The sequence below is a fragment of the Bubalus kerabau genome, chromosome 4 (genome assembly GCF_029407905.1).
Source record: "Bubalus kerabau isolate K-KA32 ecotype Philippines breed swamp buffalo chromosome 4, PCC_UOA_SB_1v2, whole genome shotgun sequence".
Lineage (NCBI taxonomy): Eukaryota > Metazoa > Chordata > Mammalia > Artiodactyla > Bovidae > Bubalus > Bubalus kerabau.
In genome coordinates this window covers 147521057-147548001 of record NC_073627.1, presented here as the reverse complement: position 1 = coordinate 147548001, position 26945 = coordinate 147521057, and the positions used below count along the sequence as shown (strand labels likewise).

At 39.2% G+C, this 26945-nt stretch overlaps 3 long non-coding RNA genes across 5 annotated transcripts in view; 1 reads left to right on the top strand and 2 right to left on the bottom strand.

Annotated features, from left to right (window-relative positions):
• The window catches only part of LOC129650467 (uncharacterized), a 26082-nt gene extending 5689 nt beyond the window's left edge, over nt 1-20393 (bottom strand). Inside the window, exons 1-2 of one of the 2 annotated variants that reach the window (XR_008713779.1) lie at nt 15648-20393; nt 14168-14232 (exon numbers count right to left, since the gene is read on the bottom strand). This is a non-coding gene — a long non-coding RNA (uncharacterized LOC129650467). The other variant, XR_008713780.1, reaches the window with a different exon arrangement.
• LOC129650466 (uncharacterized) lies at nt 7751-9795 on the bottom strand. The gene is made up of 2 exons (XR_008713778.1): nt 9555-9795; nt 7751-8294 (listed from the first exon to the last, which is right to left on the bottom strand). It is a non-coding gene; the product is annotated as an uncharacterized LOC129650466 (long non-coding RNA).
• Nucleotides 10585-26945, top strand: LOC129650465 (uncharacterized). Of its 2 annotated transcripts, none has more exons than XR_008713775.1 (4): nt 10585-11626; nt 22972-23060; nt 23254-23362; nt 26809-26945. It is a non-coding gene; the product is annotated as an uncharacterized LOC129650465 (long non-coding RNA). The 2 variants fall into 2 exon arrangements; XR_008713776.1 differs by having other exon boundaries at nt 26800-26934.

Below are 26945 nucleotides of genomic sequence, written 5' to 3'. Positions count from 1 at the left end.
TTAAGTCCTTCATCCATTTTGAGTTAATTTTGCACATGGCATAGGCTAGTAGTCCAGTTGTATTCTTTTGCCTGGTCTGTCACCAGTTTGCAGAACATAATCTATTGAAGAGACTCTTTTCCCAACTTTATATTCTTGCTCCTTTGGCTATGTACTCGGCCATATATGTGGGGATTTATTTGTGGCCTCTCTATTCTTTTCCATTGAGCTATATGTCTGTTTTTATGACAATATCATGCTGTTTCAATTACTATAGATTTGTAATGTAGTCTAAAATCAGGGAACAATGATGCCTCCAGCTTTGTTAATCTCTCTCCATATTGCTTTGGCTGATTGGAGTCTTCTGTGGTTCTATTCAAAATTTAGGATCTGTTTCTCTGAGAAATACCATTGGATTTTGATCAGCATTGCATTGAATGTGCAGATTGCTTTGGGTAATATGGACATTGTAACAATATTGATTCTTCCAATCCATGATCATGGAATATCTATTTATTTGTGTGTTCTTCAATCTTTTATAATTTTCAGTGTACAGGCCTATTATCTCTTTGGTTAAATTTATTCCCATGTATTTTAGTCTTTTTGATAAAATTGTAAATGGAATTTCTTTCTTAATTTCTCTCTCTGAGTTTGCTGAAAGTGAATATGAGAGATCTTTGTATATTGATTTTGTACCCTGCAACTGTATTTAATTTGTTTATTAGTTCAAAAAATGTTTTGGTATAGTCTTTAGGATTTCCTATGTATAAAATCACATAGTCCACAGAGAGTTTCACTTTGTTGTCCCCGCCCACCCCCCCCCCCCCCAGTTTTGATGGAAACTTTCTTTCTTTATTGCTCTGGCTAGGACCACTAGTACTATGTTGAAAAAAGTGGTGATAGTAGGTATCCTGGTCTAGTTTCAAATCTTAAGAGGAAAACTTTCAGTTTTTCATTGTTGAATATGATGTTAACTGTGGACTTACCACATATGGCCTTTAATATGCTGAGGTACGTTTTCTCTATTCCTACTTTGTTGAGAGTTTCTATCCTGAATAGATGTTGAATTTTCTTAAATGATTTTTCTGCATCTATTGAGATGATCATATGATTTTTTATTCTTCATTTTCTTAATGCTTATTACATTGAGCAACTTATGGATGTTAAATTATTCTTATATCCTTGGAATAAATCGCACTTGATCATGGTGTACAACCCTTTTAATGTACTGATGAATTCGGCTTGCTAATATTTTGTTGAGAACTTTTGCATCTGAGTTCATCAGAGCTATTGGCCTGAAATTTTCTTTTTTTGTGGTGTTCTTGTCTGGTTATGGTATAAGGTAATGCTGACTGGAAAAGATCAGTTTTCATTCCAATCCCAAAGAAAGGCAATGCCAAAGAATGCTCAAACTACCGCACAATTGCACTCATCTCACATGCTAGTAAAGTAATGCTCAAAATTCTCCAAGCCAGGCTTCAACAATACATGAACCATGAACTTCCAGATGTTCAAGCTGGTTTTAGAAAAAGCAGAGGAACCAGAGATCAAATTGCCAACATCCGTTGGATCGTGGAAAAATTAAGAGAGTTCCAGAAAAACATCTATTTCTGTTTTATTGACTATGTCAAAACCTTTGACTGTGTGGATCACAATAAACTGTGGAAAATTCTGAAAGAGATGGGCATACCAGACCACCTGACCTGCCTCTTGAGAGACTTATATGCAGGTCAGGAAGCAAGAGTTAGAACTGGACATAGAACAACAGACTGGTTCCAAATAGGAAAGGGAGTATGTCAAGGCTGTATATTGTCACCCTGCTTATTTAACTTATATGTAGAGTACATCATGAGAAACACTGAGCTGGAAGAAGCATAAGCTGGAATCAAGATTGCCAGAAGAAATAGCAATAACCTCGGGTATGCAGATGACAGCACTCTTATTGCAGAAAGTGAAGAAGAACTAAAGAGCTTCTTGATGAAAATGAAAAAGAATAGTGAAAAAGTTGGCTTAAAGCTCAACATTCAGAAAACTAAGATCATGGCATCTGGTCCCATCACTTCATGGCAAATAGATGGGGAAACAGTGGAAACAGTGGCTGACTTTATTTTGGGGGGCTCCAAAATCACTGCAGATGGTGATTGCAGCCATGAAATTAAAGGACACTTACTCCTTAGAAGGAAAGTTATGACCAACCTAGACAGAAAATAAAAAGCAGAGACATTCCTTTGTCAACAAAGGTTCATCTAGTCAAGGCTATGGTTTTTCCAGTAGTCGTGTATGGATGTGAGAGTTGGACTATAAAGAAAGCTGAGTGCCAAAGAATTGATGCTTTTGAACTGTGGTGTTGGAGAAGACTCTTGAGAGTCCCCTGGACTGCAAGGAGATCTGACCAGTCCATCCTAAAGGAGATCAGTCCTGGGTGTTCATTGGAAGGACTGATGTTGAAGGTAAAACTCCAGTACTTTGACCACCTGTTGGGAAGAGCTGACTCATTTGAAAAGATGCTGATGCTGGGAAAGATTGAGGGCAGGAGAAGAAGGGGACGACAGAGGATGAGATGATTGGGTGGCATCACCAACTCAATGGATATGAGTTTGGGTAAACCTTGGGAGTTGGTGATGGACAGGGAGGCCTGGTGTGTTGCGGTTCATGGGGTCGCAAGAAGTCAGACACAACTGAGCAAATGAACTGAACTGAACTGAACTGAATGCTGGTGTAGGAAAATAAGTCTGGAAACATTCCCTCTTCCTCAATTTTTTGGAAGAGTTTGAGAAGGATAAGTGAAGCCATCTGGTCCTGGACTTATCTTTATTGGGAGATTTTTGATTACCGATTCAATCTCCTCACTAGTAATCAACCTATTCAAAGCTTCTATTTTTTTTTTTTAATAATTCAGTCATGGAAGACTGTATGTTTTTAAAAATGTATCCATGTCTTGTAGGTTGTCCAATTTGTTGCTCTCTTATTGTTCATAGCAGCCTTTTACAGTCATTTGTATTTTTGTGATATATTTGTAATTTCTCTTTTATTTCTGATTTTATTTGAGGCCTCTGTCTTTTTTTCCTGGTGAATCTAGCTAAAGGTTTATCAGTTTTGTTTATCTTTTCAGTGAGCCATCTGTTAATTTCATTGGTCTTTTCTATTGTCTTTTTAGCTTCTATTTTAATAATTTTTACTGTTGCCTTCCTTAAGTATTGCAAAGCTTGAATCCTTACTTAATTCATCTGTACCCCACGTCCTCACTGACAGCTGAGTTGTGTTTCATAGGATGGTTGTCAAGAAGGGCAGTAGTAAAATTAACTGGCAAAATCTTACTATGCATGCAGGTCAACCAAAGTTCTCATAAAGTAGGCCTTACTTGTTTCTTCACAAGTAGAGGAAAGTGTTCCTATTTTTTGCCCATGTGCTCCATGCCAGGCTGTTCTAAGTACCTTAAATGTATTACCTTATTTTATCCACCTGTGATGAAAGTACAGGTCCTGATAATTTCCTTCTCTATTTAGAAAACTAGGGATTTAGGCTAAGAATCATGTTATTCCAAAGATTATGAATATATGTAAGGGAATCTGTTTCTTAAATCTAAAAAAATATCCCATAGAATATATTTTTAAAAGAAAAGCAGAAACATTTCACAAGCCCAGCACTTTAGTGGAACTGAATTTATTGTTCAATTTAGGGAAACCTGAATGGCTAAGTCCATGGAGTCTCAAGAGTTGGACACAACCGAGCAACTAACACTTTCACTATCTTACAACTAGTACTATAAGCAATAGTTGTAGTAAATAGTTTTGAGGAAAATGATAATGGCGTTGAAAATCCTTGTAAACTAAATATTTTGGAGATAGTTCACACGGAGATTAAGAGAGGGGGTTGTTTCTCCTTTCTCTTTTAAGAGTCCCCCAGGGAGAGTCATTTTCTGATGAGTCCCTGTAGGCGGTGGGATGGTGAGTTGTTGCTATGTAAGACCAGCTGGGTTGGTGCTAGCAGTGGGAGAATAGCATTGTTAGAATCTTCTTTAAAAACTCAGTTACCTCCAGCCTCTCTCCCACCATTCCACTCTTCTAAGCTGAGTAACAGAGATAATACTTCAGCACATTCCCGATGTCATTCCCTCTGCCTGGAGAAGTCACCTCAACTTTCACCTCAAGTGTCACAAAGCATTTTTCTCCAGAAGGACTTTCCTGCCTCCTTGAACATGACTTCTCTTGTTTCTGTTCTATTCCCCATCTCCATGTCTGCCGCATCAGGGCAGCTGCCTCCGTGCACTGGAATCCTTGTTCAGTAAGTTTCCTTCTCACTAGATGTCAAATCTTCTATGGGTACTCACTGTCTTTACAGCTTGGCATGCCCATGGCTTTATTAAGTCATTTTGCATGTTTTGGGAATGAATGACACTCACATGAACCCGTTATGAGATCTATAAACCTATGTTTAAGCAATAAAAGTGAAAAACAAAAGGGCAAAAATGTTACCCTCAGGGACTTGATTATTAATTGGCTGTAGAGCTTTGTGTTTAAGGGCCTCCGGTTCCTCATCCATAAAATGTGAGAGTTGAAATAATCAACTCTCGGTAATATTGCCAACACCTAGAAATAGCTAGAGTCACAGGCTGATCCTCCATATGGATTCAGTCCAGTTTTCCTTATATCACAGGTCCTACCAATGGAATCTTCATACCCTAGCTTTGACTTTGTAGCCAAAATCTTAGCAATGTGAATTTCAGGAAGGCCATTGAGCCCTAAATCTCAATTTCAACATTTCTCACTGACTTTGTTTGAAAGAAATGAGCACCAGGAACATTGCAATTCAGATATGAAATCAACAACCTCAGATATGCAGATGACACCACCCTTATGGCAGAAAGTGAAGAGGAACTAAAAAGCCTCTGATGAAAGTAAAAGAGGAGAGTGAAAAAGTTGGCTTAAAGCTCAACATTCAGAAAACTAAGATCATGGCATCTGGTCCCATCACTTCATGGGAAATAGATGGGGAAACAGTGTCAGACTTTATTTTGAGGGGCTCCAAAATCACTGCAGATGGTGACTGCAGCCATGAAATTAAAAGACGCTTACTCCTTGGAAGGAAAGTTATAACCAACCTAGATAGCATATTCAAAAGCAGAGGCATTACTTTGCCAACAAAGGTCCGTCTAGTCAAGGCTATGGTTTTTCCAGTGGTCATGTATGGATGTGAGAGTTGGACTGTGAAGAAAGCTGAGCGCCGAAGAATTGATGCTTTTGAACTGTGGTGTTGGAGAAGACTCTTGAGAGTCCCTTGGACTGCAAGGAGATCCAACCAGTCCATTCTGAAGGAGATCAGCCCTGGGTGTTCTTTGGAAGGAATGATGCTAAAGCTGAAACTCCAGTACTTTGGCCACCTCATGCAAAGAGTTGACTCATTGGAAAATACTCTGATGCTGAGAGGGATTGGGGGCAGGAGGAGAAGGGGACGACAGAGGATGAGATGGCTGGATGGCATCACCAACTCGATGGACGTGAGTTTGAGTGAACTCCGGGAGTTGGTGATGGACAGGGAGGCCTGGCGTGCTGCAATTCATGGGGTTGCAAAGAGTCAGACACAACTGAGTGACTGAGCTGAACTGAACTGAATGGTAGAAAATAAGAGGGACAAAAAAGCCTCTTGATGAAAGTGAAAGGAGAGTAAATATGTTGGCTTGAAACTCAACATTTCAAAAACTAATATCATGGAATCCAGTCCCATCACTTCACGGCAAATAGAAGGGGAAAAAGTAGAAGCAGTGACAGATTTTCTTTTCTTTGGCTCCAAAAATCACTACAGTGACTGCAGTCATGAAATTAAAAGACAGCTTGCTCCTTGGAAGGAAAGCTATGACAAACCTAAACAGCATATTTAAAAACATATCTCTTTGCTGACAAAGGTCTGTATAGTCAAAGCTATGGTTTTTCTAATAGTCATGTATGGATGTGAGAGTTGGACCCCAAGGAAGGCTGAGTGCTGAACAACTGATGCTTTCAAATTGCAGCAGTGGAGAAGACTCTTGAGAGTCTCTTGGACTGCAAGGAGATGACATCAGTCAATCCTAAAAGAAATGAATATTCATTGGAAGGACTGTTGTTGAAGCTGAAGCTTCAATACTTTGGCTACCTGATGCTAAGAGCTGACTTATTGGAAAAGACCCTGATGCTGGGAAAAATCGAAAGCAAAAGGAGAAGAGGGCAACAGAGGATGAAATTGTTGGATAGCATCACTGATTCAATGTACGTGAATTTGAGCAAACTCTGGGAGATAGTGAAGGGCAGGGGAGTCTAGGGTTCTGCAGTCCAAGTGGTCACAAAGAACCAGACATGACTTAGTGCCTGAAAAACAACAACAATAACACGTAATGCTGTCTGATAATGAAGACATAGATTGTGTGATACTGAAAGTAATGAAAGGAACTTTCTATCACAAACTATGGTCATCTGTGCTCCAAAATACTCAAGATATAAAACGATATTGGTGAATAAATATCCACAATATCCACAGAATTCAACTTTTTTTTCAGAATATAACTTTCAAGATTTAAATTTTATTTTAGTAAAGGAAATAATATGTGATCTTAAGAAGAGTCAATGGTTATTGACAATTAGATTAACATGTTATGTGACAGGTAAAAGAATGAATTCCACCTATAAATCTAAACACAAAGAACAACAAAAAAACTGAATTGCAAATGCATTGGATTCAGATAGATTTCTTTAGTCCAGTTTTACCTTGCAAATAGCAGGAAGAAAAATTTTACTTCAGAGCATATTCAAAGGAAAGTCTTCCTTCCATGTAAAATCAAACCATCTTACAAATTAGAAGATATTGTAACTCTCCCAACTTTAGGCAGATAGAATTTGTACAGTACACAGCTGTCCTTACATTGCCCTTTTGTTACTATAAAGTATAGTAAAGAGACTGATCCCTGCAGGAATGAGATATGGCCTTTTTTTGTTGAAGAGAGTTGCACTTTCATGATTTCCTACAAAACAGCTGCAAAAATACCTACAGTAGGGCATCTGGAATTCTTAAAAGTGACTTGAGGATTTGTAGCTAATGAAACATTGTGAAATAACACTCACCATGTTGTAAAAAATACCCTTAACCATTTATTAGCATTCTTTAAGACAAAAATAAAAGGTACCCTAAGCACATTTGCCCAGCTTGATTAGAAGAAAATGCTAAAGTGACAAAGAAATTGTGTAAATAGATGCCTTGCCAGAAACAGACCTTGACATCATAAGACATTTCTATCTCTTTTAACAGTTATGAAGAACAGTGTGGTAAAATCCCACCGTGATGGCTGCAGCTTAAACTGTTTGATCAGATTCTGGAGCATCATCAGTAATAACTTACATGTTCTTTAAAAATGTGGTTTCCTGTTGAGACCAAGCACTGTTCCCAGGAAAAAAAGGAATTCTTTTAAAGATGTTTTTCATTTTTACCTCTCACAAAATAGGACTATCAAAGTGAAAGCAATGGCCTTTCCATGAGAACTTGGGTCAAATAAACCATGTATTGTTCCATCTTAAAATGAAACATCTGGCTGACTTAAGAAGAAAACGAGCTTAATTATTTCTGAGTATCTAGCAGAGAGAGGTTAACTTCAAAATCTATACGTCTTTCCAAGATGGACATGGAAGGAAAAGAAAAAAAAAAAAAAAAACTATGAAGTTATTTTTGACTCAGGAAAGTAGATCTGGAGGTAATTTAGTGAACACAAATTACCACTGACAAGGGAAGAAATAATTTATTCTCCTGGTGAGTCTTTTTATATGAGTGGGCAGCATGGAGCTGTCAGCAGGGAAAAGGCATTTGGATGGATTTCAAAATAATTTAAACCAAGTCTAATATCCTATAAGATATCTAGGACATCATGTGAAGTTGTGGGACTTCTTGGAGAAGTTTTATTTCTAAACTGAAGCTTGAAGATGAAACTATGAGATATAAATTCAGGTGGAGGAGAGCTTGGAGATAATATATTTCTTAAAAAATTCTTCTCCCTCACTTTTGTTTTTTCTTTTTTCCTGGGTCTTCAATCTAATAGTCTCTGCTCATCAGAGTGTTTATGGATGTCTACTTGGAATGCTCCTCCCAATGGCTCCATCCTTCTGGGAACCTTGGTTTCCTGATGGTCACTACCAGGTATAATCCGCTGGAAGGGTGTTGTCCTTTCTCTGCTTGAACCATGGCTCCTGGTTGGGCTAGGATACTGATTGGATACATGTCCATGCTTTCCCTCATTTTCCTATTTCCTCTTCTCCACTTTGGGCATCACTTAAGACTGAAGGGGTGATCAGACTTTCCTGAAGGTATAAAGGAAGGAGATGCAAGATAACTATATCCTAGAAGAGAAAAATTATAACTGTACTCTAAATCCATTTTCTCCCATAGTTTAAGGAGAAAGCACACATAACTGGAAGGAAAAGCATCTTCACAAAGGGTATCCTTGGGGACATACTCAACCTTGGCCCACTAACTTACACCTCTCTCAATGATTTCTTCTCCTAATCTCCATGGTGTTAAACTCCACACACTTTGGGGGAAACCCATCTTCCTTACAGGCCCCTCCTAAGGTCTGTCCTCTTTCCCACCCAGCACTATATTTCCTCCAATTCAGAATGCTCTCTGGCAGGAAGGGGGCACTAGGAGGGAATCGTGATCGCTGGCCTTTGACATTTTAAGTCTTGTAGAATATAGCTCTCTAGCCATCTAGCCCTCTTCACACGATGGAGGCACACTGAGTTGAACTGACATGTATCACAAGGACATACCTTAAGCCTCAGAGAGAGTATCACCTAAACTTACAAGAAATAAGAGGAATAATGATCAGACTGCCTCTCTCACAGTGGACTTTCACTTGCCACACAGAGCACTAAGACTTCCACCCCTGAATCCCAACTGCCTCCTCCATTGTCCTCTCTACCATCTGCAGAAATGACCATATAGCTTTGGTCAATTCACTCCTTTAACTCTACACATTTTTATCACCCAATTTGATATGGCCAAATAATTCAAATTCTTATCCAAGAATCATCTAAGATGGTCCCTTTCCGGGATAAGAAAGTTACAGTAATATCAGGAAATATTTTGTTGAAGATTCCATATCCAGTCATCATTCATCTAATTAGAGAAGTTAAAAATTTGAAAATTGACCAGAACTCATAGGAAGTACTGGAGCTCTATTCTCTAAAAACCAAATGCAGGTGGTGCTGAAAAGAAAAGCAGGTTTTCAAGAAGCCTCCAAGCAAAATCCATGCTTCTGCAAATTGAAGTGATTGGCCTCATTGTTTAGAATATTCCGAGACTGCGACTCTTTCTCGGGAAAGGTGTGTGTGTGTGTGTGTGTGAGTAGTAGCAGTAATAGAAGGAGTAGTAACAGCAATGGTAGATGTGTGGGCTGAGGCGGGGTGGTGTATACAGGAAAGAACCACCAAATGCTTTTCATGGCAAAACGGTCTAGGAAAGGAAAATTTCATGTGGAACCAAGAATGACTATAGAAGATCTCTTGATTCCTTACCTACACCAAGAATGACTATAGAAGATCTCTTGATTCATTACCTACCGTATAGAAACCTTTCAGTACTTTTAGCCTTTTGTCTTCCCAGGAATCAGTTGTACAAGTTATTTGCTCAGTAATCCCACAAAATTAGGCAATCATAAAATTCACTCACACTAACTACATTTTCTCACTGTAACTTCTTGGGTTCACGCTCCTGCATCTGTTTTTTAAACAGGTGTGGGCAGGGCAGAGGGAGTGGGAAAGCCTGTCTGAGAGCTTCAGCCCAGGTGGAGGGAGTGGAGCCCGGAATGAGCTGCTGAGGGTCTCATTTCAATCACGATATGGAGGCAATTACCTGCGCAGATGTGACCCACTTGGTTCACACCAGGTCGCTGAGAAATGAGTCTGCATTGGTAGGGCTCTTGTTTTCAAGGCTATGTAAATATACCATTTAGGAAAAATAGATAGTTAACCTTTAAGAATAAACCAATAATAAATTCATAAATTAGGCTTCATTTTGAAACATATTATGAAAGATAAACAAATTATATAACTAAACAAAGACATTTAACTCTATTTCAAAACCTGATATGAGTGGCTCAAAATATTGACTAAAATGAATGCAAAATAACCAGGTGACTTTAATATTCTGCTGGCCTTTGGGTACTTTTTTTTCTTTTAAGGATAAGAACATCACTTCCCAGCCAAGATTTTGAGTTGTTTTGATAGTTCTCTGATCATTCCCAGAACTGTGAAGGAATTCTCAGCTTTAAATCCTCTGAAAAAAATACAGGTACTCGTAATCCAATATTTGATTATTTTAATGGGGCATCGAAGGTTTAGGCGGAGTCATGAAATCCAAACAAACAATTGAATGTTGCAACCCACTTAATAAAATTAGTTCCAGGACACACAAATCACTCAGTTGGAAGAGAGTCTTCAAGAAGAGGTTATAATTAAAGTAAGAGGGTTTCTCATCAAGACAGAGCCTTAGGACTTTGGCTCTGAGGTATATAAGCTTTGCACATTCTTTGAACCTGTCCTCACTGCTTGAAAAGAGAGGGAGAGGGGGAGATGGAGCCAGAGCCTAGAGCCAGAGAAAGAAAGGAAAGGAGGGAGAGAATTTTAAGGAAACTATGACGCATAAGGGATAAAAAGAAAAAACATCTGCTGGATAATTAGCAAATTCCTTCACAAAGAGAACATTTAAAAGTTTAAAGTTTTCGACACCAACTAGACCACACTGTTTCCAAAGTAATGCTTACTATTATTTTCTATTCTAAATTCAGTCAGTTCAGGAAATTCTTTAAAGAGGAAAGTAGGGGAAGAAGTGGAAAGGAGTGCCCTCTTCAGTAACTACCAATTGAAATCTCAATCTGTTGTGAAGTTTTGGTATCTTGTGTCACCCAAGAGGGGGAAAGAGCCTTAAATATCATTTCCAAGCTGGCTCAATATTCGTTTGTCCTCGATTTGAACCAAATTAATTTGATATCCAAATGTGCTACTTTTTAACCAAGTGCTGTGCTATGCTCAGTCACTCAGTCGTGTCTGACTCCGCAGTCCTTAGGACTGCAGCCCGCCAAGCTCCTCTATCCATGGGATTTCTCAGGCAAGAATACTGGAGTGGGTTGCCATTTCTTCCTCCAAGGGATCTTCCCAACCCACGGATCAAACTCAAACTTCCTGTGTCTCCTGCACTGCAGGTGAATTCTTAACCTGCTGAGTAATTTGGGAAGCCCAACAAAACAAGTAAACTATATATTTCAACTTCTTCAGTTGCTGAAGTGGGAAGGGGTGAATTGTATTTTTAGCTGAGCAAACATAAAAGGGAGCTGGAAATGGTTTGAGTCCCATAGCCAGTAAGGAAAATGGAGAACTGGTGGCCAATCAGTCTACAAAATTGGCTGAATTTCAAGAAGAAAAATGGTGATGAGAAAGGTTTTCATATTTAACATTTTAAAAATAAAAGTATACTTTAAGTACAGAAGGATAAGGATAGGTAAGATAAGGAAGTGAAGCTTACTTCCTACCTGAGCAAGGAGATGAAAACAAATTCAGAGTCCTTCAACCCATCCTCACAGGGCCAGGGCAACAAGGAGGGCTGCACAGGGCAATAGGAGAAGCAGGAAATGGAGGTAAGCAGGAAGCGTTCAGGCAACAGCATCTGGAATGGCTGTGGCCTTACCCATTACAGTTCCTTGACGGTTTGTTACTCTGTACTTCCACCCCTCCTCTTTCTTTCTCTTCTAGTCCTTCCTTCTTTTCATGCTCTTCTCTACTATATTGGGTCTGCTACATCTTCTAGCCTCTTCCTCTCTGAGGCTAATGCAAGGAGGAGGTCTGAATAAAAGCAAGATTCTGGCAGTATCAGGGAAGAGTGGTTAAAGATACTCCAAGCTCTAACTTCCACCTCCCTGAGAAATCGGGTGATTTTAGTCAGTGAAAATCCATGATTTCTTGGCATCCCTCAATATATCATGATTTATAATATAAGAATTTGCATGCATGTTCTTTGGTAAATAAAATGCACAAAATTAGTCAGTCAACACAGTTTATTTGGGATTATCCTAACCACTAGCTTATTTGCTCATTTAAATGTCATGAAAAATTACAAAGGGCTCTTCTCATGCCTCCCTTATTCTGTCTCTTGCCATCCTTACTAGTAAATTTATCTGGTGGGTGGACCTCATAGGCTTCATAGATCAATGACTGATGATCTGGAAGTTCTTAATGGCCCATTGGGTTCAATCCTCATGTATTTGTATTGAGGGTGGGAGGAAACATGGGTACCACCCTCCTTTCTGAATATGATCCTAACTTTTCCTGCAAGATAATCAGTATACATTACAGTTTGGATGAACTTGCTCACATTCTCTGAGAACACACACCAGTAGGCAATCTGATGACACCATCATAGAAAAAGCCCTGACTTTGACACAGTTCAAACAGGAACATTCATAAATGTTTCCATCTCCAAGTATCTTCTTCTTATATGCAGGCAGAAAATTGATTGAGTCAATTATATTCCACTGACCTGAAAAAAAACTTTTTGCTGATCTCAAATTTTTAGACCCTGACTGTGTAACAATCAGTAAATTGTTACCTATGTAACCACTTTGTACATAGTAAGAACCCACAGAACATTTGTAAAACTGAAAGACTCCCATTCTAGATCTTACTAAAATCTTATATCAAAGGCAATTCATATACATATAAAACAAATTCTGAATAAAAACTATATCTGTCAGGGTCAAACCAGGAAAACAAACCACTCTAGGTATATAAAATAGAGGAAATGTAATTCCTTCCACAGATGATAAATGGAGATGGGGATGGCAACCCACTCCAGTATTCTTGCCTGGAGAATCCTATGGACAGAGGAGCATGGCGGGCTATGGTCCATGGGATCACAAAGAGTTAGACACAGCTGAGCAACTAACACTTTTATACTTTCAAAGATGATAGAAGCTAAGAAGCAGAGCCCACAATGGTGGTACAACCCAGAGGCTGGCAAGAGCCAATGTGATACCCTCTCTGAGGCTGGAGGAATAGAGAAAAAGATCACCGTTACCCAGATCTGGCACCATGGCAGAGTGTTAGCTTAGTTAATATGAACACTGAGTGCAAAATAAATTCAGGAAAAAGTATTGCTCCTGACACATTATACCATGAGTGCTCAATATATATTTATAGGTCCCACACATACATCAGGATGACTCAAAGAAGTCATCAACAAGCTTTTATGCAAAATTGGGAACAGAGACATTTGAGATAGCATCAAATAATTATTTCTTTTCAGTTATTTATTTCCAGTGCTGCCTACACATGCAAAAAGAGTCACTTGATACATGTGAATTTATTGGGATCATTACCCTGAATCCAAGACAGCCAACTACTTAGTTTTCATTCTCTTTGAGAAAGCAAAGCTTGGCAGGCCTGGAAAACCCGCAGTCTACAGGTCGCCCATTTCTCTCCAAGCCTTTTGCCCAGCCTTTTCACCAGTCTGAGAGCCTATGGTGTCTGGCTTGTGGCTAGACCACAATTCTGAGGCAGTTGGCAAGTGGGGGCTGTGCCAGGCTGACTTCACCGTGATGGTATCAAAGTTGGGCTTGGATTGCCATCTCAACAAGCTGATATCAAAGTCAGCCCCCTCCTCCAACCTGCTTGGTTTGTCTGCTGGAATAATTGGCCAACATTAAGCTAGAGACTACAAAGACGAAAGGATTATTTAAGACCCCAGTAGACCAGTTTCCCGATACCAACTGTTCCAAGTAAGCATTGTGTATCATGTCATGTAAAATAAGGTAGATTTTGGAGTCAGCTAGACCTAGCTCCAAATCCCAGTTCTTTTGCTTACTCAGTGTATGGCACTGACAATCTCAACCTTTCATCGATAAAATAGGAAGGATGAGGTAGGATTAAGGGCACAATGCACACGTAAGCTCAGTTCTCCATGTAACATACACTTTATGTTCAACCAATGACATGTACTGTAAATGTGAGTGTTTAGTAAAAGCTATTCATTGATAATGGTGATAATCCATGAATTGCAAGATAGAATATTGGGCAAGCCACTGAAATAAAGTTAGTGCAAGTAGCCAAATCAATTGCATATGGATGTTTAGTTGATGTGTGCTCTCTCTGTTTGAGACAAAAATGTTCTCTAGGCTGCTTACCTGAAACTTGAGATCATGCTTCCCACACTCATGATGGTGATTCTGATCCATAAAGTCAACAGCCCCTGCAAAGGAACATTCCAAACTAGGTCAATACATAGGAACTCATAAGCAATACAATTACCCCAGACTTCATTTTGACTGAGAAAAACCAGCCCTAAATAATTTTCACTTTGTATATGTAGATTGTTCTGTACTGACTGTAAATGTAAACAGAAGCACTAATATTTGCTGTAGTAAAACTGTGGAGACTAGGAGTTTTCAAAGGAGAGTACCGTTTGCTGAAACCATCCACACTCTCTATCTGTTCTCTCCCCTTCCTTTGTCTTTCCTTTGCCCCTCTGCTCCTCCTACTGGCATTTCTTCCCTTTCCTGTCTGCCCTCTCACCCACAGGGACTGCTCGCCATAAGATGAGACACATTTAATTATTCAGAGCAAAGCATTCAACAGGCCATCTAAAAATGGGATACATCTCCAAATAATCATATTAACTATTTTGTTATTTCAAATTTAAGAAATCTGCACATGAGGACTGTCCAAAAACTAGGCAAGTGCTTTTCTTTCAGGGGGTATGTTGACATATTCAGCAAATAATTTCCAAAACACTATGTGATGTTTGAAGTTGTTTTTCTAACTAAGACAATGTGTGTGGCTTGAAAAACACATTTGTGTGGTATGTTTTTGTAGATTGGCTTGCCAGGTGACCAGAAATAAAAAGCATGTCCTTAAAATTCCCTCCTCCAAGGTCTATCTTCCCCAGTCAAGGGGGTTCCGTGCATTCCAGCTTTACATTTTTTGCTCTAACGCCCTGTGTGGCCTTGCTCAGTTTAGATTTGAACCCAGTTCAAAAAAGCACAAGTCCAGGAAAAGATTGTGCAAGAGTTTTGTGTTTACACTGCACTGTACATTCTTAACAATACTGGCTATTTAATCCATAAACATCGATTTAAATTTTATGAGATTACCAATCAGCGTCTCAGAAAATATTACAAATTTAAAAGCAAAAATAGAGAAAATACTAAATAAAGCAATGTTTTCCCAGAAGTTTATGCAAGATAATGAACACAACTGCATTGATCAAGTCAGCGAGGCAAACATCGTTAGGGAGTCCGCTTTTTTGCTGGGTGCTCAGAGGAACACAAAAGGGAGCAGGATTCTGGACCTTCTCTTGGGGAAAATTCTGTTATAGTACAGAGGGCTTTGTTTTTCTGGACCTTTATCACATCAGACTGTAAATTATCAATTTATTAGAAAATCGTTGTACAGTCTCTCTCTATCTGAGCTTGTAAGGACATTGATCTTGGGGAGTACAATATAACTTACAAACTCCTTAATTCTGCTCCAAATTGTCTTATGAAGTTTTAAAGATGAATGAGAGAAGAGCATTTTTATTAAATAATTCTTTGAATTTCCTATATTTATCAGTGGAAATTTTATCACAGTAATGATAAAAGCTACCACTGAGGAAGGGCAACTTACAATGTGGCTGGCACTGGTCTAGTTTTAAGCATTTTTACATACAATCATTTCTTTAGTTCTCAGAATAGCCTTTGAACTGGGATTCAAGTCATCTATCACTATGTAACTAACTAGCTTAAATTTAGTGGCATTAAAGAATAACCATTTTTCTATGTTCATAGATTCTGTGGATCAAGAAATCAGATGGGGCACAAGAATTCAGACAGGGAGGACTAGGTTTCCGCTCCACAGTGTCTGAGATCTGGGTGGGGAAGACTTAAGCAGCTGGAGGGGGCATGACCAGAGAGCTGGGGGCTGGAAGCACCTGATGCTGCTTCCTATATATCTGACACCTGGCCTGGGATGACTGGAAGACTGACTCAGGTGGAACTATGGATTGGGACACCTACTCGTGTAATGTCTCCTTGGAGCTTGAGAGTCCTTACAGCACAGCAGACTTGATCTTCTTACTTGGCAGCTTTGGACACCAGCGAGCAAGGCAGAAGATAGACATGAATGGGTTGGCTGACCTTGAGTCAGATGTTTATATTTGTGGCCAGTGAAAATAGGACTATGTTTTCAAACTTGGACATCCGGGCTCACAAGTCTGGGTATTTCCCAGTGAAAGGAACTATTTTACAGTAAAATTCAACCTAGTGGAAATTTCTGCAGTTGCAAGTTGCAAAGAAGAAAGTTTATGTTTTCCTTATAAACACTTACTAAGAATAAACTTTATATATGATGATAAGTAAAAATTAAATAAACAGGAATCAAATACACGGGAATGAAAGCAATGAGGTTGAAAAGAAGAAAGACGATTGAAATGAAAAGGAAAGGAAAGAAAAGGTACAAATCAAGAGGAAAAGAACAGAATTCACCAAATGAAATGTTTCCCTGAGTTTGTGTGTGCGTATGAGACCAGTGGATCAGTAAGAAAAAAAATGAATCAGGGTTTTAGGGAAACAAAAATGCAAAACGGAGAAAAAGAGGGGGTGGGATATTAGTTGGATTATAGCCAGTTTTCCAGCTCCAAACATCTGGAGCCAAGACAAGGAAAGGTGAGGCCCTGTCCTTTGCTGCAACACTTGCCTCCACAGGGGCTGGTTACTCAGGATATTTACATTAAATTAACGTGGCTGGCTATGGCTGTGTTCAGCACTTGGATACGCGGTTAAATAATCAGTGTGGTTTGGCTGCTGGTTTCTTTACTGTGGTTGAATAATTGGTGTTGTCTTGGTTGCTGGCTACTTAAAAAATGTATATGTGCACTTGTTTCTCTTTTTTCTTTCTCTTGAGCAATTTTGACAAGCCCTTGGCAGAAAAGTGGCTGACCAGCTTTCAAACCGGTGCTTTTTCTCCTTGTCATTTATGCTTCCCCCAGATGGTTTTTAAGGACTTGAGAATCTTAAAGACTTTTCTTCCTGGAATCTAGACGATGTGCTCTATGTTAGGAAAGAATTCAGCTCACTTCTTTTGTTTGTAGCAAAGAGATAAGGCTGAGTCTAAGGGCAGCTGTGGTTTACTAGAAATGGATGTTTCTTTTCTAGGTATGATTCACTAGGTCCTCAGATCCACCATAAGAATAGGGAAAGACAATTACAATGACCTTTGGATAAAACAACCCTGCGTTGGTGCTGTGCTTAGTCACTTAGTCGTGTCTGACTCTTTGCGACCCCACGGACTGTAGTCTGTCAGGCTCCCCTGTCCATGGAATTCTCCAGGCAAGAGTACTGGAGTGGGTTGCCATGCCCTCCTCCAGGGGATCTTCCTGACCTATGAATCGAACCCACTACTCTTATGTCTCCTGCATTGGCAGGTGGGTTCTTTACCACTAGTGCCACCTGGGAACCCCAAAACAACCCTATATGCAGGCATATTTCCCATGCTAGTCATTTGCTAGATCTTTAAAACGTAGAACAGTACTTGATACATAGTAGGGGCTCAATATTTGGTAAATAAAGGATAATAACTGAAAATTTATAATTCAGGATTGATAGTACTTCTATTCCAGAAAGTTTGCTTCATTTAGTCGCTTTGTTGATTTGCTTAACAGTTGTCAAATTTCCACAAGCTGTTCTGCCCTGGGAAACCCACTCCTCCCCAGATGGCTCTGTCTTTTCTCATATTCCAAGACCCAACCCTGACTTCAGGCAAATGATGATCAGGGTGAATAATCCTCCTTCAGCAGCAAACTGGGACAGGAGTATCAAGAGACAGCACAAGTCAGGGACAAACCTCCACCTGCCAACAAACTCCAATGATATATGCATATACGTCATGAATGAAGGCAAAGTCTTTAACTGCTACTCAGAAACCACAGGTTCTCAGGGTCCCAGAGGATAAGGAAACCAAAGGTCCAAGTTTGAAGTCACATACAGAGAGGAAACTAGTGTTTCTGAGTAGGAAGTGGAAAAGAAAGAGCGTTTTTTCAAATATGTGTCATCAGTATTAGGATAAATTCACCTCTCCTAGAAGTCTAGAACATGAATTTTATGTCAATCATTGTGGTTACTCAGATTCAGGATAGATTGGAAAGTATCAAGTTTCTTAATATTGATTCAGATCTATCTCAGGGTAGAGGTGAGGGTGAATACCTAAGATTTTAAAGGGATTTTGGGAGGATTCTTTAGAATTCATTGATCTTGCCATTTTAGTAAGGAGTTTTATTTCCCTTTATAACAGGCATTCTTCAACACCTTTTTTGAGAACTACTAAGACCAAGGATAGGAAAACTCCCAGGAAAGGCAAACCTTTCATCCCCCACACTGTGCTGGGTGCTATGGAAACAAGGTGAAGTGGTGGCCAAGGTGGCAAGCTTAGCAGATCACTTTCTGGGCATTCTCACTTATTAGGTGCTGTTGGATCACTTAACTGCCTTCAACTTAAATGCCATCAATCTTTACCTTATTAATTTACTGAAGACATAAATAATAATGTTTGTCTTACACATAATAAGAGAAATTAAAATTAAAGCTACAATGAGGTATAATTTTCATCTATCAGATTGGCAAAGATCCAAAAGTTTAATAACATGTTGTGCTGGTGATGATGCAAGCAGACAACACTCCCATACGCTGACACAACTTCTATGGGGAATGGCTGACCCATTGAAACAGCACATAAGCCAGCAGAAACTGGTTTTGCCTCCTTAAATAGGTTGATTGATTAATCAAAACTTGAGTTTTTTAGAGAATAGCACTGCACCTGTGCAGGTTGGAAAACCATGTCTCCAGGATGACCTCGGAACTAAGAACCCCCAGCCCACCTAACTCAAATAGAAATGTTGCCACCAGAGCCCTTTGTGAAGCAAGAAATTGGTCAATATGGAAAATCTGACTTCCATCATCAGTCCATACATCAGTTCATAGCTTACATGAACTGATTCAAGACTAGCCAATCAGCCTCCAAATTTGAAACTCCCCAACCTTTTAAATTTCACCCTGAACCATGGATCATGGAGGCAGATTTGAGTCCGGCCTCCTGTCTCTTTGCTGGTCAACCTCACAATAAAGCTCTTCATTTTCTCAAAAGCTGGTGTCATGGTATTGGCTTCTGTGTACATAGGGGCAGTGAACTTGCTTAGTAACACTATCATAAATAGAACAGTTGATCTATCACAGCTTAAAATGTACCTCCTCTTTGATGCAGTAATGTGACTTCCTAAAATGTATCCTCTGGCTGTATTAAAGTACTTATGAAAAGACAAATGTGCAAGGTTACTCACTGCTGCATTGAAACCACAAAAGATGAACTTTGTTCATCAGTAAAGGACTGGCTAAATAATGTATGGAACATCAAAAAAAATGGGATACTATGCACTCATCAAAAGGATAAGCAAGTAATAGGTCAGTGCTTGGAACAGCGTCCAAAATATATTATTAAGTGAAAAAAAGGCAAAGATTATTATTTTAAAAGATTTATTTTGTATATGTATGTAACATCTCTGGGGACACATATAAAACTTTGATAACAGTTGTTGAGGGAGGTGAGTATGTGGGTGCAAAGGTGAGTGGAGTCTTTCTGGACATGTGAATGTTTTTATACCTTGTATGTTTTGCACTATATACATATATTTCCTATTCAGAAATGCATTTGAATAATAATAAAAATAAAGTGACAAAGAAAACATGGTGAAAGGAGCTTTGGTAATTAAATGTATATCTATGCATGAAATGAAGCTCTATGGCATAAAGCCACCTATCACAAGCACCTCTAATCAAAAGACTGTTGGAACGGAGTGCTGATCCAGGTAAGAACTCAATAAATATATCTGAGGTGGGTAACTGAAGTATATGAAAGATTCTATCAATGTAAATGGTTAATCATTTAGGGACATGTGTACAAATTTTGGATTCAAATGGTATGTATGGCCTCACTATTTTTTCAACAGAAGAAAAAAGAAATACTGGACTTCCCTGGAGGTCTAGTGGTTAAGAATCCTTCCAATGCAGGGGAAACATGTTCGAGCCTTGGTCTGAGAAGATTCCATATGCCTTAGGGAAGCTAAGCCCGTATGCTGTAACTACTGAGCCTGTGGTCTCTCTAGAGCCCAGGAACCACAATACTGAAGCCTGCATGCCCTGGAGCCTGTGCTCTCCAACAGGAAATGCCACCACAAGAAGCCCATGCACGGCAACAAGCGAGTAGCCCCCCTCACTGCAACCAGAGAAAGCCTGCATGCAGCAACAAAGACCCATTGCAGCTAAAAATAAATAACATTTTTTTAAAAAGAAATACTAAATGTGGAAACTTTAAATAATAAAGCTATAAATGAAAAGATTCAATTTAACATCCATGATTCAATTTAACATCAGTTTTAGGTTAAAACAGAAAGTTTCTAGCGGGTTTGTCAGTACAGTCAAACTATCCTGTATAATAATGGTATGATACAGACTGGTCAATATATGAAATTATACGTTTGTCAAAACCCATAGAATGTACAACACAAAGAGTGAACCCTAAGGTAAACTATAGGCTTTAGTTAATAATAACTGTTGATATTTGTTTATTAATTGTACCAAATGTATCATACTAATAAAACATGTAAATAAAATGGGGAACAAGCCAGGGAAAAAAGGGCAGGAGATACATGGGAACTTGATACTTTCCAATCAATTTTTCTGTAAACTTAGCAGTACTTATAAAAATAAAGTCTATTAATAATAACAATGATAACAGAACAAAGTAGAAAGTAGGAAGAGTCTTTTTTAAAATGCTTCAGCTTTCTGACATATATAATTAAGCATTCCATAAATACCTGTTGGCTTCAACTGAATCAAAGTCAGTAACAAAGGAGCAGGTAAATATGAAAGCAGCTTTAAAATGTAGGAAGACTATGAACTTATTTGTGATACATTTGATACAGTCCTGGGATTCACATTTCAAAAGAGCCTTAGACAGTTTGTCAACTATCAGTCAATAAGATCATAGATTTTTCCCAAGATACTTTATGATAATTATATATATTTAGCAATAAAAATAGAAGCAATTCTAATGCCCCTCTCCCAAATTCTTTGAGAAACATTAACCACACACTCATAAATTTTACGTTAACTTGTTGATAGATAATTTTGTTGTTGACAAGGTTTTCTTGACGGGGGAGGATGGAATGTGGAGAGGAAGCCTATTGCCTTTGCTTAGACTTTTACAAGGGAAAAAAGCAAAATTTTAAGATAATTGAGAAGCTCTCTCACAAATTATGTTTTAATGTTTAGAGAACAGTTTATCCATATTTATGACACATTTACAAAAAGTTTCTTCTTGATATCAATAGTGAAAAACCAGATTTTACAACAACGCTTGGCACAGCTTTCAAACATCCTACCATGTCCACTAAAGAATTGGCCCGAATTATTGAAGAACTTAAGATGTCATGTCCAAATATGCATAAGGTGCTATCTTGGAAAAATTACTCATTGTAGAAAACTATACTGATGGCACATTCAGAACTCAACTCAACATTCAGAAAACTAAGATCATGGCATCTGGTCCCACCACTTCATGGCGAATAGATGAGGAAACAATGAAAACAGTGAGAAACTTTATTTTGGGGGGCTCCAAAATCACTGCAGATGGTGACTGCAGCCATGAAATTAAAAGACACTTGTTCCTTGGAAGAAAAGCTATGACCAACCTAGAAAGCACATTAAAAAGCAGAGACATTACTTTGTCAACAAACGTTCATCTAGTCAAAGCTATGGTTTTTCCAGTAGTCATGTATGGATGTGAGAGTTGGACTATAAAGAAAGCTGAGTGCCAAAGAATTGATGCTTTTGAAATGTGGTGTTGGAGAAAACTTTTTGAGAGCCCCTTGTACTGCAAGGAGATCCAACCAGTCCATCCTAAAGGCAATCAGTCCTGAATATTCATTGGAAGGACTGATGGGGAAGCTGAAACTCCAATACTTTGGCCACCTGATGTGACGAATCAACTCATTGGAAAATACCCTGATGCTGGGAAAGATTGAAAGTGGGAGGAGAAGGGGACAACAGAGGATGAGATGGCTAGATGGCATCACTGATTTGATGCACTTGAATTTGAGTAGGCTCTGGGAGTTGGTGTTGGACAGGAAACCTGGAGTGCTGCAGTCCATGAGGTCACAAAGAGTCGGACACAACTGAACTGACTGATACTGACTGCCAACTGCATGTCAGGGAAGGTAAAACAGATTATGCTTCAAATGGTCTATTTGGACTTTAAATTTGTTTCATTAATATCTGTCTTTCATAAAGTTTGAAAGTCAAGTTTCATGAGAATCGAAGTGCCTGCTGATTCAGTGGGATTTCCTCTTGTTGACACACAGCCAGTATCTTGATCTCACAAAGCAATAGTGTGGAGTACACTTCCCACCCCCAGAGAACAGCTGCTCTTGTCTGCTCTATGAGGAATCAGAAAATCTGGGTTGTGCTGTCACTTGGCATCCTGTAGCTATTAATGACATTCTTTGAAGAATCAGAAGTTTGTTTCCTACATTTTTATTAATCTTCAGACATTGGTGAGCCCTTAAGTTCCTACAACTAACAACTTATTTGCCTCAAAAACAAGAGAAAACAGCTAGCATCAACATATAGCATAGAACTTCTCCAACAATTTGTGGTGAAAGACTGGGTTATTTTTCCATCTATCACTTAAAAATAAATAAAAATATATTAATAAAAATAAATACAGAGGCATGGTCTAAACCATAATCTTGAGGTCCCAGTGTCTTTGTGGATATCTTCCTGAAGGGGTGGGGCAAAATCAGCTCTATCCTTTCTTTACCAAGAGGGTTTTGTAAAGACAGTGTGAAACGACAGAAGTTCATTCACACTTTCTTGCAACAAATTAATTGATTGTTTCTATTCAGGGTTGGAAGAGTCACTTCATAAGTACAAGCACCATCCGTATCAGGTCCCCCAGCATACTGTACTGCTGGCAGGCATTTATCTGCTCAAGGTGAGTGCTTTTGGTCTCCATACACTGTAGCTTGGCAAAGTTCCTATCTGCAGAGAAGATACCATATCACCCAAATGAAATGATACCTACAAAGTGGAAGCCCCCAATTTTTATTGGTCAATTCAACACGTATAAAATTATCCTTCCAAATTATTATAAAAGAATCCAAATGCTTACTCCTACCTTCTCACAGGGCACATGGACCAGGGCCGACTTATGGAACACCTTGGTGGAGGAAATTTTTCTTCTAATGACACCCTTGGTTTTCCTTCAGGGAGCCTACTCTCTCTCTCACTCCTAAGGTACATGGGTGCATTACCTAGACCAAATGAGGTTCTAGCACTTCGTCTAGAAATTTTGGGGGAAAAGAAATTATTTCTATTGAGATTGCTAGGATAAATAAACATAGCATTCTTTCTTTTGTAGTTTTTTTTTTGGGAGGGAGTGTAGGGTAAGAGTCTCAGAACTGGGCGGGGCCGAGTGGTTGTATTTTACATTTATTTTACATTTTAAAGGTGTAGCTAGATCTGCTTCCAAAAAGAATCTGCATTTCCATCAGCAACATTGATGGTGCATTTCCTTCAGAGGTATCCTAAGGAGACCTACTGTCACAGAGCTTCCACAATGTTTAGCCTGTCTCTTGGCTGTTCAAGTAATATCTCATTGTTTTCTCACTTCCTTTGATCTAACTACTAATTAATTTAAATGTCTTTTCACTTGTTTGTTGACATTTGGGTTTGCACTTCCATTTGTCTAGAACTGTCTATTTACATCTTTCCCCTTTTTCTCTTAGATCATCTTTTGCTTCTAAGAGCTCTTTGCTTACTAAAAAAATTCGCCTTTTGTCATCTCCCTCATAAACATTCTTTCCAGATCTGTGGTATGTCTATTGACTTTGTCTCTGGTTATCTTTTCCATACACAACTTCTTAATTTTTTATATAGTCAAATATGTATGTTTTTGTTTGATAACTTCTGATTTTACAGTCTTGGTTATAAGAGTCTTACTAAATTCTAGGATATATGTCATAGCCTAGATTTTCACATTTGGTTTTTATTTTACTTTTTATATTTAAGCTTCTAATTTTTTTTTTAATTTTTACATTTCCTCCTAAATGGATGACCAGTTTTCCTAGCATCATTTATTTAAGAGACCATACTCTTTCCACTGATTAAATCATAAACTTTGTGAAATAAATATATGACAAAGGTTATGGTCTAATCAGCACCATATTGCTTTAATTATTAAGGCTGTATCATATGTTATTGTTAGGGGAAGCACACTGACTGAAACCGCCCACCCTGGTCAGGCCCTTTAGTAACCATTCGCATGAGTTGTTTTATGACAGGACATCCTGGTAAGGAATACGGAACTAATAAGCCACCACCAACTGAAAGAGTTCGGGAAAGGTCAAAAGAAGACACCATGTGTCCATCCACTTCCCAGAATCCCTCTCGCTAGCATCCATCTTGGCTGAGTGATGTGTGCGCCACCAGGAAAGACTCTGAATTAGACTGATTAGCCAAAGACAACCCGGAAACTACTGTGAGCCACGCGGCAGAGCAGCTCTCCTGGGTTCCCTTACCCTACTATGTTGGGAGCCACGTTAGGCATTACTGACAAAATGGAGGCACGGCCCCCAACCCCCTCTCCTCATCTCGCAGGCACGGTCCCAGGATGAAGGGGTTAGCTCTTGTGATTCTGACTTGTTTCTTCCTTTCTTCGATTGAGTTGGCTGGAAAGAATGTTAAAGTGCTTATTGTTCTTGAGAGGAGAGGGAGAAAGCACAAAGCCTTCTGCAGTTGTGCCCAGAAAATAATCTATAAAATAACCATTGACATTTGTTCAAGGATCTTTACAAAGAATGTCCCAGGATGAGCATGCAGGCTGCAGCTTGAGGCCATAGGAAGGATTATTATCTGAGACCTGTTTGTGAGGGGAATGTTTATGGCAAAAGAAGTTTGCTGAGTTTAGGGTTTAGGAATAATTAAGAATAGCTAGAAGCCTTTTTAGGAGATAGTGATCTTAAGATGCTAGGAGCAAACAGGATTTAGAAAGATAAGAAATAAACTGAGGAATGTAGCATGAGTTACAATGTAATCACAAGTTAAGTACAGGACACATAAGAGAAAGTAAATAATAGATAGTAAAGCCGATTCTGAGAGAATCGCTGAAGCAGGAACTCTGTTTGAAGGACAACAATGATTTCTGGAGACAGTAAATCTGGGTGGGGGAAACTAAAAATGTCAAACCTCTGACCTAAAGCTTTTGTCAAAGTATAAAAGAAAACCTGAAGCTTGAAATAAACATGTAGTTCCATACTACGAGTCAGAGGCTACATCATTGTCCGCCAACAGTGCTCACCCCTTCAGGAGGATTCCCTGGCTGCCGGAGCTCGACTCCAGCACAACTGCTCTCCACCCGGGTGCCCTTTCCCAATAAAATCTCTTGCTTTGTCAGCACATGTGTCTCCTCGGACAATTCATTTCTGAGTGTTAGACAAGATCCCAGTTTGGGGCCCTGGAAGGGGTCCCCCTTCCTGCAACAAATGGCGACTCTGATGGGACTCTTCACTGAGACTGACATCCTGACCACTCAGGGTACTCAGGGGCCAGCTTGCCTGCCAATGGACCAGACTCAGCGGCTGCAACTGGGACCTTTTTGTCCCTGGTCTCCTCCTGATGCAGACAACTGGCCAGAGTGCCCTGACCAGTAAGGAACAAGAGACTTTATTGACCTCTCTCCCCTTCTCTCTCTCTTTCCTCTCCTTAACCCTCCCTATCTTCCCCCTTTTTTCTAGTCCCCAGGTCCTGGATGCAGGAATCTGGTCGAAGGGCCTCAGCCTGAGCTGAGGATTGGAGACTGATCACCTCCTCTTGGCAGAGAACTCGAATTCTGGTTCTGTTCTGGTCTGATTTCTGGTAGAGCTGAGTTCCAGTCCTCCCTTCTCTGGAGCCCAGGGTAAAGTCCCATAATGCCTGGGTATCTGCAGGTGGCAGGAGATGTCTGTAAGGCCACCTCTTTGGCGCCCCCTCTCCCACCTCCTCCCCCTTCTTCTTTCAACCTGGCTTCCTTTCCTCCCTTTAAAATCTTTGAAGACCTGAGATAGTTTCCTTAAAGTGTTAGTACTTGGATCTGAAGTTCTGTGTCTCTATAGGAGGTTTTCTGAGAGACTGTATTTTTGTATTTAAGGGAGTGTCTGATGAGGACTGCCAGGTTTATATGTGTATGTTTTAACTTTGTGTTCTGTGTTGTAATTTTTGATGGACATTTTGCTTTGTCTGGCCACCATTTGGTTTAGACCTGCCGCCATTTTGTTAGAACTTGATTTTCTTTCTCTGTGCCTTGAGACTGGGGCTCTCAGGAACAGTTATCTAGACCATCTCTAACCCCTGACACTGAGGAAAAAGGGAAAAAAAGCCTTTAAAAGTTTTATTTATTCCAACTGTTTTTTATAAACTAGTAAAATTTATATTAAAATATCTAATTCATGACTAAACTTAGAAAATGAAACTAGATCTTGCAGTTGTGTCTGGCTAAATATGTCTCAGTATGTATTTTTCTCTGGATAATCTTTTTGGGATTAATTTGTAAATAAGCTCTATTTAATTGGCTTAAAGAAAGATAAGCGCTTACAAATCAAATAATTCTAAATTAAACAATAAATTCCAGGTTCATGTAAACTGGTAAATATTCAGTATTAAATACCTGATATTAATTTAGTAACCATTTGCATGAGTTGTTTTAGGGCAGGAGATCCTGGTAAGGAATACGGAACTAATAAGCCACCACCAACCGGAAGAGTTCGGGAAAGGTCAAAAGGAGATACCGCGTGTCCATCCACTTCCCAGAATCCCTCTCGCTAGCATCCATCTTGGCTGAGTG